Source organism: Poromitra crassiceps, assembly GCF_964638095.1.
Source record: "Poromitra crassiceps genome assembly, chromosome: 16".
In the NCBI taxonomy this organism is placed as follows: domain Eukaryota; kingdom Metazoa; phylum Chordata; class Actinopteri; order Beryciformes; family Melamphaidae; genus Poromitra; species Poromitra crassiceps.
The window spans coordinates 9,863,004-9,881,132 of NC_139645.1; positions in this window are offsets into that span (position 1 = coordinate 9,863,004).

The window sequence follows — 18,129 nt, forward strand, 5'->3', positions numbered from 1 at the left end:
CAACTGCTGTTCATTTTAAGCAGCATTTCATTGTGAAACCACAAACTCTAACTAGGCTACTCCTTCATACTTTAAGATAGACACTCCATTCAAACTAGACACTAGCACTCCATTCTAACTTTAAAAATCCTACGTTACCACTCTTTCCTTTCCAGTCATTGATTATCCCATTCATTTGATCGTCGTCTATCATTGATCATTCCATTCGATCACTCTCTATCATCAATCCCTCTATTATTCCATCACTCTCTATCAATCACTGTATTCAGTCATTGCTGCCGTACAGGAATGTGTTGTTACGTCTATTGTTAGGTCACTAAGGTCATGTTCACATTACATGCAAATCTGATTTGCTGATAAAGTCATTAATCATCATTATCTTGATTGGTTTCCCAAATCTCATTTGGGAGTGTGTCCGCACTGCCACAAATCTGATTCTCAAGTCGGATCTGTGTGTCCAGACCTAAACAGCCTATCTGTATGGGTTGCTATGGTAACGACGTGGGTGTCAGTAAATACGTACGTTGGTGACGTGGTTTTCCTGCGCAGAAGCATTTGATGAGGAGTTGCGAGTGACGTTCAAATCAGATTTGGTGGATCTGCGCGTCCGCACTGAAGTCACATCAGTCGAAAGCAGATTGGAAACTACCTCCATATGTGGTTTGGGACAAGTGACACAAATCAGACTTGGAGCGTCCAGACTCATAAAACCAATCTGGATAAAGTCATTAGTCACTAAAGTTCACAAATCAGATTTGGCCTCCTAGTCTGAACATGGCCTAATGGCTCTGACCTTTGACCTCTGTATTGTAATATCCATAATCTATAACTCTACTGTTTCACTCATTGTAATTCACCCTGGATCATCAGCTAAATGCCTCGAGTGTAAACAATAAATGTAACAGATGCTGTGAGATTCCTTCCTGAAGGGGGCAGTCTCTCTAGTGTTTTAAACTTCTTCTGTAACCTTTCTGAGTCTGACCTTGTTGATGTAGTCTTTATCAATTCTTCTTGACAGCATATTATGCAGAGAAAAAACAAATGAGTCATTGTCAAACAGGAGAGAGACACGTTCTTGTCCTTTTTTTCTCCACTGCTTGCTAAAAATAAAATAGCGTCACCACACCTTCATACAGATACTGCCCTTGTGATGTCAGTGCTCTCTTCCGTTTCTTCACCCTACTCTAGCTTTAATAGCCTGTTTTGCAAACAGTAACAACATTTATTTCTCATTTGCGGCGCTGCTTATTCATTTCCCCGTGCCAATAAAAGATGTGCATTATTTCGGGGAAAACAGCCAGAGATTTGATTGTTAACCCATTGATACCTGATGCAGCATTTGTGTGTGTATCCCTTTAAGACCGCGAACCGCGTTAACGCCTTAGAAAATAAAAGGAAACTAGTCACACTCCCACCTACCATTACTGTTGTGCCCTAGAGCAGAACATAATCATGCTAAATAAGCCATAACATGACAACATGACGTGATGTTTGCTGTTATTTCTCAATTACAATAACACAGAACTAAGACATTATCATTGACCTGAATTAGGTGTCGCCCATGCTAAATAAGATCATGCTAGCTAAGCTAAAGCATTATAACCATGGGGCATGGGCCCATGGTCTTCTTGCCCAGGTTGTAGCAGCAAATAGCAACCTGCAACAATGAAGTGTTTAGCAGGGGGCCTCAGGTTTGTCTGCATCTCTGGATAAATAAGAGCGTTTATGCTAACAGAGCCAGCCTGAGACACTGCACCTCCTTTCCACTCAACACACATATTATACAAACAATGACGGTGTACAATGGACATTTAGGGTGCTATTCCATTCTTCATCTCATTTCTCTGCAAAGATGCCCATTAGTTCTGCCATAGTGGCATTTTGGATTCCGGTTTCCAGAAGAGAAAGGCACCCCTCGGGGGCCACGGTGGGGCAGTGGCAGCGCCACCGTGCAAGAAGGTCCTGGGTTCGATACCTGCCTGGGACGCTGTTGGCGCTGAGGGTGTGTCCCCCTTCTCATGTCCTCAGTGCTCGCTTCCCCGGTGGGCTATCTCGTCAAAAAGAGCCTTTCTGTGTGGAGTTTGCATGTTCTCCCCGTGCTCCCCTGGGGTTTCCTCCAGATAGGAACCCCCCACTAAAAACATGCAAAAAAAAAGGGGGAAAGGTACCCCCACTCTCATCAGAGAACAATGATGCGAGATGTGCTGCACCTATTAGGCGAATGGGCTGGGGGCTCAACAGGTTGGGTTTGCATGTTGGGATGAGGGGAACCTCTCTCTCTCTCTGTTTTTTTTTGTTAGGGGCTTGAAGACCCCCTACGGCAGTCAGAGACCCCCTAAAGGGAGTCGGAGACCCTCACCCTGCGGCCTTTGATCCCGGGTCGGAGACACGTGGGTGGGTGACGCCGGCGTCTCTCCTGGAGAGCCTAATCCTAAACCCACCACCATATCCATACCCTAACCCTAAGACCACCTACCCAATGCCTAACCCTAACCCTCCCCCATATGCCTAAGCCTAAGACCACCTACCCAATTACCCAATGCCTAAACCCAACCTGTGGAGCCCCCAGCCCATTTGCCTATAGGTGCAGCACATCCCGCATCGTTGCTCTCTGATGAGAGGCGTGTACCTTTCTCTTCTGGAAGTGATGACAAGGGCTCTTTAGCACGGTAATTGAGGAGTTGGGAGTGAGAATGGCTTGTTTTTGCCATGCACCTTAAGATCTGCTCTATCTGACTTTTGTATCAGGGGAGAGAACATTTCATAATTGGGGAAAGTATTTCTCCCTCAAGCCAAAACAGACTATATGAGTTATTTCCCGTTTCTGTTGCTCGAGGCAGCTTGAATTACCCAGACTACCACAGGCCTTTATTGCCAATCATACACCGTGTTTGAAAACTGCTGCAGGGAAAGAACAGACAATATTCTGAAATTATGACTTTTCCCCTTTTTCTCTTTCTAGTCTTGTCGTGCTGCATAGAGCCCAACAGTCAACATGACACCTCAGTTCCCAGAAGAGTATTTTCCCGTTCATCTTCTGCAATGAGATTTTGATGAGATTTATTAGCCATAATGTCGTAACCACCCAGGATAGACTTACCACGGGCGAGCTAATAGACCCTTTTCACAGGGGCCATTTTGTGTCGAATTGGTAGGGTAAACACAGGTGCAAGCAACACGCTAATGAGGGTTTCCAAATTCCAATCGGGGAAGTTGGAAACCCTCATTAGTGTTTTGCTTGCACCTGTGTCTAACCTGCCTTTTCGACACAAAATGGCCCCTGTGAAAAGGGTCTATTGTGAAACGATGGTGTATGTTCCTGTAGAAGCCACATACCGGTATGATATCACCCTTGTTGATTAAAAAATATATATTAGATGTCATGGAGAAGTACTACATTATCCACAATTGTAAAGAGTAATCTCGACATCTTTGATTGGTGGAGGTCTCTGTATGATAGTCTGTGATTGGTGGAGCAGGCCTGGCTCTGAGCCGACACACTAGTGAAATATCTCTGGCTAGGATATATGGAGGTAGGCCACAGCTTGCTGAGTAACCTAAAGGGGCTCAAACCACCACTGAGTGACTGAAAGTATTATCCATCAACTATTACAAGTCACGCCGGCACCCGTTTTGAAATCCGTTGCTCAGGTTCGTTCACATTAATGCTCGGAAATGCGTCTATATCTATATACGATAACGTCCTATGATGTCATTGCTGGAGTTACCTGTTCACTCCTTATATGGTAATGTACCCATCTTCCTGTCTGCTCAAGCCATTATGGATCGAACCATGTTGTCATTTCCCTGATGAAGGCCTGTGTGCCGCAACACGTTGGTGCATTTTTTATTTTTGCTCTTATGCATTATAACCATATAATAAAGGCTTTTTAACTTTTTCAATCACAAGAGAGCCTCGGTTGTTTATTTTTTTGGTCATCAACTGCACCACCCCTGTACCAAAGAGCAAGGCCAGATTAACCATAGGGCAACCGGGGCAGGTGCCCCGGGGCCCTCGGGGTGAAGGGGCCCTCCAAAAAAAAAAAAAAAAAAAAAATTGTCGGGCTCATGTTGGGCTCCACAGAACTATGACACAAATCTAAGACCAATCAGGACAAAATAAAATGTGTTTCCAAGAAGATTAAGTCTGATGATTTAGTCTCATTGGATGCCTGTGGGCAAGTGGTGACCAGGGGCGCGGGAAGTGGGGGTGCTTGTGGTGCTGCGGCACCCTCTGCTGTTTTGTATTGGAAATGTAATGTCAATTATTTTTTCATCATTGTAAAGCCACAGCACAGTGAAGAGGATATTAATGTGAAGATTAGCCTCTTCCTTTTGCTCTCAGAGTGCATCAGATTCATGCATTTTACTTTAAAATGTACAAAATTTCTTTGTCCAGGGGGGGCACAGGCCCTCCCTCGAAACCCCCCAGTCAGACTAATATCTTTATCCTGCTGGTGCTACCTCTTTGCAAAGCCTAGAATCGCCTATGAGTGAGTGAGAAACTGAATCTCAGAAACGGAATAATAACATAACAGTATAATACTAATGTTAATTTCAAATGAGTTATTCCTCTAAATATGGCGAAAAAACATCCAAACATCCGGGCGATGGGTAGGGGGGCCCCTGGGAGCTTCAGTGCCCCGGGGCCCCTGGGGGTGTTACTCTGGCTCTGCCAAAGAGCACCTTGTTGGTTTGTACTCAGTCTACAAAAGACGCACTCCTTTTTCCTGCCTCTCTACAGGTTATTGAGTTGTTGGGGTCAGTGTGGCTTTGGTCAGGGAACAAAAGTGGGGTCTGTGAGTGGGACATTTAATCCATGTGTCAGCCTCTTTCACTTTAAACCCACTCTGATGTCTCACGACTACGGACACTTTCTTTCACACCGACTTTTCCCACTGTGCCGATGAATTGTTACAGACGTTAACCCCTTGCACCCCGGAGTTTCCCATAATACGGTGGCTGTGAAGTGACAAATCACAAATGGCAAATAGAAAAAGCACAACAACAAATCAAAAAACACAATGGCAAATAGGAAAACACAACAAATAAAAAAAGTCCAATCAAAGAAATACATTGATTCAGACAGAGAAGGAATACAGAGTTCCCCTCATGCTATAGTAGGATTTTATGAAGTAGAGACAAGATAAAACAACAAATGCCAAAGCTATTCACATGATGTAGCCCCGCCCACTTGATCGGTTTGTGTTAGGACTTCCTGTTCAAAATGCTGGCTGTTTTACCTGCTCAAACCAGAGATTGTCTCTGGCCAAAGCTAGACATCCCATTCACACCTGGTTTTAAATGTGACCTGTATATTCCAGTCACATTTAAAAGCCAGGTGTAAATGGGGTGATAGTAGGGGTGTCACGATACACTAATTTCACGATATGATACGATACACGATATTGGATTCACGATAACGATACGATACGATATTTTAACAATATTTTTTTTTATTTGTATGTATTTATCATTTATTTAACCATGTGAGTCCCGTTGAAATCAAAACCTCTTTTCAAGGAAGCCCTGGGAAAATACTGGAAAAATAGTCTTTCATTTGAAATACACAAAATACAAAACAAATGCTGTTTTTGGAAATTGTTATTATAATAACTAGAAAACAACATGGAAGATGATGCTTCTCTTGCAATAGAATGTGTCACACTGTCACAAACTAAATGTTTGTTGCATGGTGAAAGAAAAATAAAGTATACAATCTATTTCTTAAATAATAATAATGCTCAATGGTCCCTAAACTTATGTAATCTTATGTACCCCTTGAGCTGTTTTGCAATGCCAGTAGTAGTCTACCCCCTCACTCATGCGTGTTGATTCTGCTAAATTTGTTCTATTATTATTCAGGAGCAAAAAAAAAAAAAAATTTTTTTTTTTTACGATATCATTTTTTTCTGACGATATCGATATCGTGACGTTTCGATATCGCGATATAGCGTGGGACGAAATATCGTGACACCCCTAGGTGATAGTGACTCACTGGAAGCAGGCTGCGGGGATAAGCTCTGCCACAGGAAGTGTAAATGCAATCGCTTCCAATTGTGTTTACACTTCCTGTTAGTCTCTCAAGCCAGTCTGTCTCTTCTACATAAGGTGAATACCGTAGTAACTTATGTTAAGAGGAAAAAACCCAAACTGTTTCGAATCGTGACAACTGTTTTATTTCAGTACCAAATCAATAAAGTGTCACTGACAGGAGTGCAGGTTGTGTGACTTGCATTCTAGGACCAACAGGTGGGTGTGTTTCCATGAAATGGAAATCGCGCGCAGTCAGTGCTTGTCGTTTCACACGGGGTGCACTTGCAGCTCCTGGCCACCGGGTAGGTGACCGGCACCGGACAGCCGTTGATGTGCTTCACCTCGTAGGACCAGTCGCCGTTGCAGATCTTTTGTTTGTGCGATGACGACGTGTAGACCAGATCCTGTCATTAACAACAACACATGACATTACTGTATGTGGTCAGACACAGAGTCACACATATCAAGAAACTGAAAGAAAAATCGCTTTGGCCAATAAAAAAAAAAAAAAAAAAATTCAGTCAGAGAAGGCATACAGTGTTTCCCTCATTCTATAGTAGGATTTTATAGAAAATAAAAACTCAAATAGGAATCTGGGGGTTTCTGACAACTCTAAACTATTATAATTTCAGGAATATGCATTTGACTGCTGACCTCTGACTGCAATTTGGATTTACACACATGGAAATAGTAATCTGATAATCTGTCTGGTCCTGTCTGTTTTTGTGATTATGTGTATTCTATGTTTTTGTTTTTTTGTTTTTAGTGTTTGTTAATAAAGTTGAATTGAACTGATTTCAATTGCTCTGACATTGTTTGCCCTTTGCTTAAAAAAAAAAAAAAAAAAAAATCCCTAAAACCTTACTAGATGGAGAATGCTGTCAATAACAACAATAAATACCAGTCCTCCTCCTCACCTTCTTTTCAGGTGTGGCTGATGGACAAATGGATGGGATGATGGGATGGGGAAAATAACAATGAATACCAAATCTACACACATTGGACTAAAACAGCTAGTAAAAAATACACGTTTAAATATATTCATGCTTATTGCCTCATACACAATAAATGTAGAGGCCTACTTTTTTATTATGCAGGTTTAGGTTATGCAGGTTTAGGTTATAAGTGACAGACTGTCACTTAGTCAGTCAGAGAGTGTTATCAGGAATGTCATCCCATTATCCTCTACCTTGTGGTAGCACTGGCCCTCACACACGGTGGTTACCGTGGTAACACTGGCTCACACACACACGGTGGTTACCGTGGTAACACTGGCCCTCACACACGGTGGTAACCGTGGTAACACTGGCCCTCACACACGGTGGTTACCTGGTTGGAGCACTGGCCCTCACACACGGTGGTTACCGTGGTAACACTGGCCCTCACACACGGTGGTAACCGTGGTAACACTGGCCCTCACACACGGTGGTTACCGTGGTAACACTGGCCCTCACACACGGTGGTTACCTGGTTGGAGCACTGGCCCTCACACACGGTGGTTACCTGGTTGGAGCACTGGCCCTCACACACGGTGGTTACCTGGTTGGAGCACTGGCCCTCACACACGGTGGTTACCGTGGTAACACTGGCCCTCACACACGGTGGTTACCTGGTTGGAGCACTGGCCCTCACACACGGTGGTTACCGTGGTAACACTGGCCCTCACACACGGTGGTTACCGTGGTAACACTGGCCCTCACACAAGGTGGTTACCGTGGTAACACTGGCCCTCACACACGGTGGTTACCTGGTTGGAGCACTGGCCCTCACACACGGTGGTGTCGACGAGCTCGGTGTGGCCGCAGCTCTCCACGGTGATGCTGCGGTTCACCGGACGGCAGCCCAAGATGCAGTCTTGCCTCGCCACCGCCACTGCCAGCATCGCTGCCATGACAACCAGCTGCATCCTCGGCAGGGTGCAGTACAAATGCCTGCCACAAGGGGGTGGATCAGCTTTCACATCAGATATCATGAGAGAGGTCTATAGGAGACACTTCTGTTCCTACACTGACAAAACACCTCCATACGGTCCATCATCTCTTATCACTGTCTGCCACTATCTGAAGCTGTCAGGCTGGCTGAATCTGTATCATCTTTAAAATGACCTTTATATAGACTGGAATGAACGTTTAGTATTTGTTTTTGACCTGTTTTTTTTATGAATGTATTGGTTCTCTTCTTGTTTTGATCCTTGTTTTATATTGCTTTTGCTGTTGATTTGGAGGTGTTCTTTTTTATCCTTTGCAAAGACGTAACTCTTTTGATAATACATGTAATAATAATAATAATAATAATAATAATAATAATAATAATAATAATAATAATAATAATAATAATAATAATAATAATGAATTAGCAAATTATATATATGAATTTCCTTTTTCGAATGGATGAAATGTAACTAAAAAGCCATTGGCCAAATAAATCAGGCAATCAAAGCATGTCTAACTTAATATGCTGCCTCATCTTCGGTTAACAATGGATTATATGTTTCTATTTCTATCTATATAATTGTAGGCTGCATGTTAGAAACCAAGCTAAAGGCAGAGCCAATACAAGCAGAGTAAAGGAGATCGTACAGGGGGGGGGGGGGCATAAGGGTGATGTCAATAATAATTTACATAATTTCAATATTCTCCTTGCATCACAGCTTGTATTTGAAAGCTCAAAAGCAGCTCAGCTTTTCTACAAACTGCCAAAAATACACAATTTAAGTATCCTACATAGACCTTCATCCTCACATTTCTACCAAGTTGTCATTGTGATCAAGAATTGGCAACAATTATTTAATTTCAATTATTTTGAACAAATTCCAAAGTGTGTGTCAAAGCATTAAAGGCGTCATTCGTTGTGTACTTTTCAAGCTACGCGTAAATACATATAATGTAAGTTATCCTTTATTTATCCCCATGGGGAAATTCATCCTCTGCATTTGACCCATCCTCTACTAAGAACCTTCCTAGAACTAGGAGCAGTGGGCAGCCACAGTGCAACACCGGGGGACCAACTCCAGTTCTTTTGCCATTGCCTTAATTGGTCAGGCGCACTGACAGGAGTATTAACCCTAACATACATGTCTTTGACAGGAGTATTAACCCTAACATACATGTCTTTGACAGGAGTATTAACCCTAACATACATGTCTTTGACAGGAGTATTAACCCTAACATACATGTCTTTGACAGGAGTCTTAACCCTAACGTCTTTGACAGGAGTCTTAACCCTAACATACATGTCTTTGACAGGAGTATTAACCCTAACGTACATGTATTTGACAGGAGTATTAACCCTAACATACATGTCTTTGACAGGAGTATTAACCCTAACATACATGTCTTTGACAGGAGTATTAACCCTAACATACATGTCTTTGACAGGAGTATTAACCCTAACATGTCTTTGACAGGAGTATTAACCCTAACATACATGTCTTTGACAGGAGTCTTAACCCTAACATACATGTCTTTGACAGGAGTATTAACCCTAACATACATGTCTTTGACAGGAGTATTAACCCTAACATACATGTCTTTGACAGGAGTATTAACCCTAACATACATGTCTTTGACAGGAGTATTAACCCTAACATACATGTCTTTGACAGGAGTATTAACCCTAACATACATGTCTTTGACAGGAGTATTAACCCTAACATACATGTCTTTGACAGGAGTATTAACCCTAACATACATGTCTTTGACAGGAGTCTTAACCCTAACATACATGTCTTTGACAGGAGTATTAACCCTAACATACATGTCTTTGACAGGAGTATTAACCCTAACATACATGTCTTTGACAGGAGTATTAACCCTAACGTACATGTCTTTGACAGGAGTATTAACCCTAACATACATGTCTTTGACAGGAGTATTAACCCTAACATACATGTCTTTTGGTGGTGGGAGGAAACCAAACTACCCGGAGGAAACCCACACGAACACGGGTAAAACATGCAAACTCCACCCAGAAAGGACCTGGACGGACCGGGGTTCGAACCCAGGATCTTCTTGCTGTGAGGCAACAGTGCTAACCACTGATCCACCGTGCCGTACTTTTTAAGCTTTTATGCATAAAATAAATACATGATATGATTGATTTGATATTATTAATACAACAAACCAATTATAATGGAATTAGAGCCATCACAGGTAGCTGCAACTATAAGAATAAAGTATGCTCCAAGTTCAGATCTATTTCATATGTACTTTTATACATTCTTCAGACACTATTATGCTATTGGAACATTTGAATAGCATCGTAAAAACACAGTTTTCATTTTCAGTTTCAATTTTTTTTTGTTTTGTTGCAAAAGCTTCATAGTTCAACGGAAATATTTTATGCTTTAAATCTAAAATGGTTCATGGATTACATTCTAATCTAACAAACCTATCAATTTAAAAGTCAATCAGAATGAGGGGGTCCCCGGTATATTTTTTTATCTTGTAAGGGGTCCTTGGCTGAAAAACATTTGAGAACTTCTGATCTACAGTACATCAAAGTGCATGCATAAGAATATAAACATAAAACACACCTGTAGAGCTCTTTGGACTTCAGTTGCGGGTCGTGTCTCTTCCGTCACTCTCTAAACATCTGCACTGAAACGACTGTCCTCCCTGTAACTTAAATAGGGCTGGGCATAAACCCTTGTAATCCCTCTAGCCTTGGCACGGTGCTGTTTTTCCTACACCTGTTTAGCTGTAAATGCAAATACCCGTCTCTTTCGCCCAACAAGTAATTGGAGAAGTCTGCAGCTCAAGGCTCTCTCCTCCTACACACGAGGACTGGAGGAGGGAGTCCATCATATCTTTCATAAATCTACTGTAGAAAATATGAGTCCACAAGGAAAACATCTGCCCCCACAGTAAGACATGGAAAACTCATATTACCTGTAATTAATTTGAAGTGTTCCTTCGTCATTGTGTTTTTCCCCCACAGAGCATCACGCATCATTACCAGTGTTGGGGGTAACTCATTACAAAAGTAACATATTACATAATATACTAATATACTACTTTTAATATAATACTTTTAGAAGTAACTCAGTAATGTAACTTATTACTTATAGGATTTCAGTAATATTATACCAGTTACTTTGTCAAGTAACTCAAGTTACAAATTGAGTTACATTTGATTAAATCAAAGCACATTAAAAAAGATACAATCGTTTCCTAATCAAACTGTGTGTTTTTATGCAAATAACCACTATGACAATAACAAAGGAGAAGAATAACATTTAGAATTTTGGATTGTTTACACTGACTTGAAGGTGGTTGACGTTATTTTTCCGGATGGTTCCGGGGCAGCGATGTCATTCTGCTGCTGCTGTTTTGGTAAAAGTAATGCAAAAGTATTGTAATAAGTAACGAGTTACTCTACACAGACAGTAATATTGTAAAGTAACTTATTACTTTCAAATGAAAGTAACTAGTAATATGTAGTATATTACATTTTGAAAGTAACTTGCCCAACACTGATCATTACTGTATGAATGTTTAGTTTATTCATACTGATCATTTTGTGAAAGTGAAACATCGGCATAATAAAGCCACTGACTGCAACTTCTTATTTGAGGTGATCTCGAAATGCACGGTGACTTTTGGACTAATAAGCCTTTGGCTCAGTTGAGAATAATGTGACAAAGAAGCGTAGCGATTTTCTTTTGTATTTTTGTCACTTTCCATTGCCCTACCTATGAATTAAACCTGATAGAAACTTGGTTGAACGGTGTTGACGGATGTTAGGCAGCATCGCTAGATAAGATTAAATGAGATGACCTGAGTCGAGGATGAAGAGCAGGGGTGTCCAAACTTTTTTTTGAATGAGGGCCAGATTAGATCATGTGAAAATGCCAGGGGGGCAGGTGCTTCTCGCATCATATGGGTTATAAAAATAAATAGATAAATAAATAAATCACATACAAAAGTAATCTAAGGACTTTGTTTACCATCTGAAAACATGAGTTCTGCGTGTGCTGTTCCTACTTGGTGCTTGTACAAACTGTATGATAGTGCGGTCACAGTTAGATGAATGAAAAGAAAATGCAAATTGAACTTGCTTGATTCACCAATACTGTGTGGAGGGCCACATATAGTATATTTTGAGAGACAAGCCGAGGGCCACTTAAAATTGGTCCGCGGGCCACAATTGGCCCCCGGCCCGGGCATTGGACACGGCTGATCAAGAGGATGGCCCAAGATGTTGTTGTTGTTGTTGTTGTTCTGAGGATATTTGTATTGTTGGACATGGTTTTGTCTGCTGCATTCAATGAAGTGAGCAGCACTGCTGCAGCAGCACAAGCTGGACAGTGGCAGTGACAGTCCAATATAAGGGCTTGGGCAGCAGCCATGGCTCATCTGCCCTTGCCAGCAGCCTCTGGGGGATGCAGAGTCCCTGTGCATCCTGCTGGACCGTCTGCCTATATACTCCATCCCTGCCTCGCGAGCCCGCTAAAGCTTTGTGTGGTGTGTCTTCTTCCTCGTCCTCTATACCTCCAACTGTGGAAGCCCACCGCTGAAATTCATCATGGTTAGCGCGCATTTTCTCCTTTAATTAACGGCACTTAATAGCTGATTAATCTTTTACTCAGAGTCGACCGCGTCATTATTCATATTCTGAGGAGGTCGGCATTATGCCGGGTAATTTCCCTTAAAATGAGCGCATCTGCGCTGAGAATTGATTCATGAGGGGTGTGAAGCTAAACCCAGTGCATCGCGGTGCCTGCAGCGCGTTGATATTCGACTTAATTACATAAACGCCTTAGTTACCCTCAACCTGTATGGTGAGCTGGAAAGGTGAAAGCGTACGCATCGTCAGCTTTAGTTTCACAATAGGAATATATTTTCCTTCGAGCCACATCGCATTTAACCGCTTTCTTTTATAGCCAAAACCGGAGAGAGAGCAGCCTCTCCTGGACACTAATCTGTAATGTCACCCATTCATGTCCAGTGGGCATCAATCTGGAAATGATGGAGCAGGTGATGGTTTCAGGGCCAACGATGATGTTCTGGCTCATAACTCTTAGCACTACTATATAAAAAAAGAATCTCCCAACGAGTTTTAGAAGTGAAGCCACAAATACACACCACGCTGACATGGCAGAATTGAGTCATTGGTTTTTATCTTTGGAGGAGAGAGCCCTCTCAATTCTCAACATGTTTTTATCAACATGTCATAAACATAACGGGTTAGACAGCGTCCACAAATAGGGCTCGCTCAGTCACACCTTGCCCGCTCAACCCCCCCCCCCCCTCACACACACACACACACACCATCCTCCTCGACTGCGTGCCCACGCAGAAACAAACTCCTCCATATCACCCTGTCACACATGGAATGCTCAGCCCAGCTCCAGAACCTGAACGCCCTCTCAGTCTGTGTTTAGACCAGACCCTGAACGCCCCCCTCAGCCTGTGTTTAGACCAGACCCTGAACGCCCCCCTCAGCCTGTGTTTAGACCAGACCCTGAACGCCCCCTAAGCCTGTGTTTAGACTAGACCCTGAACGCCCTCTCAGCCTGTGTTTAGACCAGACCCTGAACGCCCCCCTCAGCCTGTTTAGACCAGACCCTGAACATCCCGTCAGTCTGTTTAGACTAGACCCTGAACACCCCCCTCAGCCTGTGTTTAGACCAGACCCTGAACGCCCCCCTCAGCCTGTGTTTAGACCAGACCCTGAATGCCCTCTCAGCCTGTTTAGATCAGACCCTGAACGCTCCCCTCAGCCTGTTTAGACCAGACCCTGAACGCCCCCTCAGTCTGTTTAGACCAGACCCTGAACGCTGCCTCACCCTGTTTAGACCACACCCTGAACGCCCCCTCAGCCTGTGTTTAGACCAGACCCTGAACGCCCCCCTCAGTCTGTGTTTAGACCAGACCCTGAATGCCCCCCTCAGTCTGTGTTTAGACCAGACCCTGAACGCTGCCTCACCCTGTTTAGACCACACCCTGAACGCCCCCTCAGCCTGTGTTTAGACCAGACCCTGAACGCCCCCCTCAGTCTGTGTTTAGACCAGACCCTGAATGCCCCCCTCAGTCTGTGTTTAGACCAGACCCTGAACGCCCCCTCAGTCTGTGTTTAGACCAGACCCTGAATGCCCCCCTCAGTCTGTGTTTAGACCAGACCCTGAACGCCCCCTCAGTCTGTGTTTAGACCAGACCCTGAATGCCCCCCTCAGTCTGTGTTTAGACCAGACCCTGAACGCCCCCCTCAACCTGTTTAGACCAGACCCTGAACGCCCCCCTCAGTCTGTGTTTAGACCAGACCCTGAACACTGCCTCAGCCTGTGTTTAGACCAGACCCTGAACACTGCCTCAGCCTGTGTTTAGACCAGACCCTGAACACTGCCTCAGCCTGTGTTTAGACCAGACCCTGAACACTGCCTCAGCCTGTATTCTCACCCTCCTCCATCTGGTCTCAGCATGCGCCTCCACAGTGCCGTGGACCGTGGACAAGACTTTTATTTGGAGGCCATGTTTGATGAAGGCTGAGTGTGTGTGTGTGTGTGTGTGTGTGTGTGTGTGTGTGTGTGTGTGTGTGTGTGTGTGTGTGTGTGTGTGTGTGTGTGTGTGTGTGTGTGTGTGTGTGTGTGTGTGTGTGTGTGTGTTTGTTTTGACTGCTGGAGTCTTAAGTGTCTTGTGGGTTGGAAAACAAATGATCCTTGAGGAGTGTCTGAGGGCTGTCTGTCTGTTTCCATCTATCTATCTATCTATGTACAGTATCTATCTATCTATCTATCTATCTATCTATCTATGTATCTATGTATGTATGTATCTATCTATCTATCTATCTATCTATCTATCTATGTATCTATGTATGTATCTATCTATCTATCTATCTATCTATCTATCTATGTACAGTATCTATCTATCTATCTATCTATCTATCTATCTATGTATCTATGTATGTATCTATCTATCTATCTATCTATCTATCTATCTATCTATCTATCTATGTATCTATCTATCTATCTATCTATCTAGCTATCTATCTATCTATCTATCTATCTAGCTATCTATCTCATAAGCTGGAAAACATAAGATGATATTCCCCTTCAACGTCGGCTCAGGACTCTTTGTATGTAGCCTATAATGAAGCATTCATGCTATTAAAGTTGGAAAATCAACTATGGAAGACAAAACTATTCATATTACTATTCATATCTTGGAAAGGATGATGTGGATTTGGTCGCTTCTTGCTTTTATAAAGCACTTAAAACGATTCGACCAGTTTCTTAGCAAAGAATGACAGAAATCACTTCTATAAGGACTATTAGGTTTTCTTACTGCTGACTGAGACAAAACGTGATTTTCCCACCATGCTGAGAAGGTCAAAGGTCATCTTTGCATCATACCAGAATCTCTGGGTGGCAAAATGTTCCCTGTATTTCCAGCTTCATCAAATTCAGCAGGAAATGTTCTTACGATGTGTCCGAAAGCACCTGAAGGCAGCGTCCGTCTTCTCCTGCTTTGAAAAGCTCATTGCTGGGGCCGTGAAGAGGAACCATAATTGTGATGACTGGCCAGCCAGCAAGTGCTCTCAGAAGTGCTGAAATCCCAGATCAGCATGTGACCCGCACCGGGATTTGAGCGCTGTCCAGGGTGCTGGAGGCAGCAGCAGCACTTGAGTTCCACCCGAGCACGTGGGCAGAGTCCGTGCCAGGATTTCCCAAGGTCCAGGCGGAGATCCGAGGCATATGGCTGGTTTGTCGCCCGCGGGAGACTGATACCTATGGGGAGATGGTATCTATTGGCTTGTAATTATGTGTGATGTTGTACCCCAGCTGCCGTCCCTAACTTGTCCTTCCACAGAAAGTCAGTGCATGAAAGTTGAAACTATACCGACACTGTCGACACCACAGATCTGCTTCTGCTCCGTGCCTGCATCAGTCTGCTCCTCTGTCTGTATCCTGAGTTTTGTCAGTGAGCCAGAAAGTGCCGGATTGCTCTCATTCTGATTCTGTAAACCTTTGACTTTGAAAACCTATAAGCCTGCTGCTCTTCCCCCTATGTTAGAAACCCGGAACTGAACGGGTTAAGTTTATTATTGTCCTGGAGTGAACTCTTAGGTTATTGTTGGAGCCTTTTCTGTTTGGAACTGGAAGAGTTCTGTTTATTCCCTGGGACACAAACCCAGCGCTCTACTGTTTATTGAACTTTTTGAGTCAGTAAAAGACTTTACAACATTTATCTTGTGTCTGTCTCCTGCATCACTGGGTCCAGCCTTTTGAACAGGCATTACACATAATAGTGGTGCAGGTGAGCATAACAATTGTGCATTTTGCGATCAAAGCAGTTCTAAAGTTGCTAATTTGAATTCCTCATCATAAAACATTTATGATTTGACACCAAGATCATCCATATCAGACTAGTCTACACAACTTTATTGAAGTTACACTTTCCATATGGCTGCCAGTATGTTGCTGGAAAAAAGATTAACCTCCCCCCCTCCCTAAATTCAGAGTGCCCCCATATCAAATCTTTTTGGAACGCCTTTGGCTATAAGAGTACCATATTATGTGCTATAATTGCAAAATACACGATTGTTATGGAACTTTTAGCTAAGCTGCCACAATAACAGGATTAGCTGTGAATAGAAACACAATTTTAGGCATAGTGTTAGTACACAGTAGCTTGCAATTGAGTTTCACTGCATAAAGTCGCCATCTTAACAAGTCATATAGTCAGTTAGTGCGTCCTAAAATCTCAACTTTCCTTAAAATAAGGGAAAAACAAATCTGCCAATGGGGTTAGATCATTTCGCTTGTTTTGCAACGCAAATCAACTTTTTGGAGCATCAAGTGTCATTTTACTGATAGTACAATAATAAGAATCCTGATATCAACACTATACTGGTTTCAAGATATCCACACTCATTTAGAAAATTCTTGAAACAAGTGAGACTAGATTTGAAACAAGTGGACTTTTGTGTCAAATCAAAACTTTAGTAAGCTGGATTAGTTTGCTGTGTGTGTGTGTGTGTGTGTGTGTGTGTGTGTGTGTGTGTGTGTGTGTGTGTGTGTGTGTGTGTGTGTGTGTGTGTGTGTGTGTGTGTGTGTGTGTGTGTGTGTGTGTGTGTGTGTGTGTGTGTGTGTGTGATCTTAATAAGATGATAATCAGATAAGAAGTATTTGGTCAACAGATGCACCTGTTCTGCAGCTCTGGCAGCGGCTCAAGAGAGCATCTTAACTCCTGTGACCGCTGCTAGTGCAGCTTCTCTCCTCTGTCCACTCGATCACCCCTTATTACTGACCTCACAACTCCCCCTGGTGCTGACTGAGGTAGTTGCTACATAAAGTGCAAGGTGTGTGTGTGTGTGTGTGTGTGTGTGTGTGTGTGTGTGTGTGTGTGTGTGTGTGTGTGTGTGTGTGTGTGTGTGTGTGTGTGTGTGTGTGTGTGTGTGTGTGTGTGTGTGTGTGTGTGTGTCTGTGTGTGTGTGTGTGTGTGTGTGTGTGTGTGTGTGTGTGTGTGTGTGTGTGTGTGTGTGTGTGTGTGTGTGTGTGTGTGTGTGTGTGTGTGTTTGTGTGCGTGCGTGCGCGCGCGTGTGTGTGTGTGTGTGTGTGTGTGTTTGTGTGCGTGTTGTGTAGACTTGCTGAATGTCTTTGGTGCTATAGAAGAGGGAGGGAGAAAGAGAGAGAAGTCTACAGTAGCTCTTTAAAGCATTAGTGAGTGATATTTGCATTGTCAGCATTACTGATTATTTCAAAAGCATATGAATCTGGACTGGATTTTACATATTTTTTATCAGATTTCGTCTTGTGAAAAAGAACCATTGTGATTGTATAAAGCATTTTGGAATGATTCTACACAGATAGCACAGCAGAAACCTAAGTCCCTACAGGGAAATTATAGTACGATACAGAATATGGTCAGGTACGATTAGGTCGATGGACTCACACTTCCTACAGGAATATTTAGGCTCTGCAATACCTGACTCTCATTCTTTATATCAGAATTATTATTTTTTTGTAACATTTTATAATAATGTTAATATATAAGCCATTTACAAACAGTTAGTGATTAATTAAACGTTAATTACTTATTATAATATAGATGTTAGAATCTGATTACTCCATAGTACTCATATTAGTTCAAC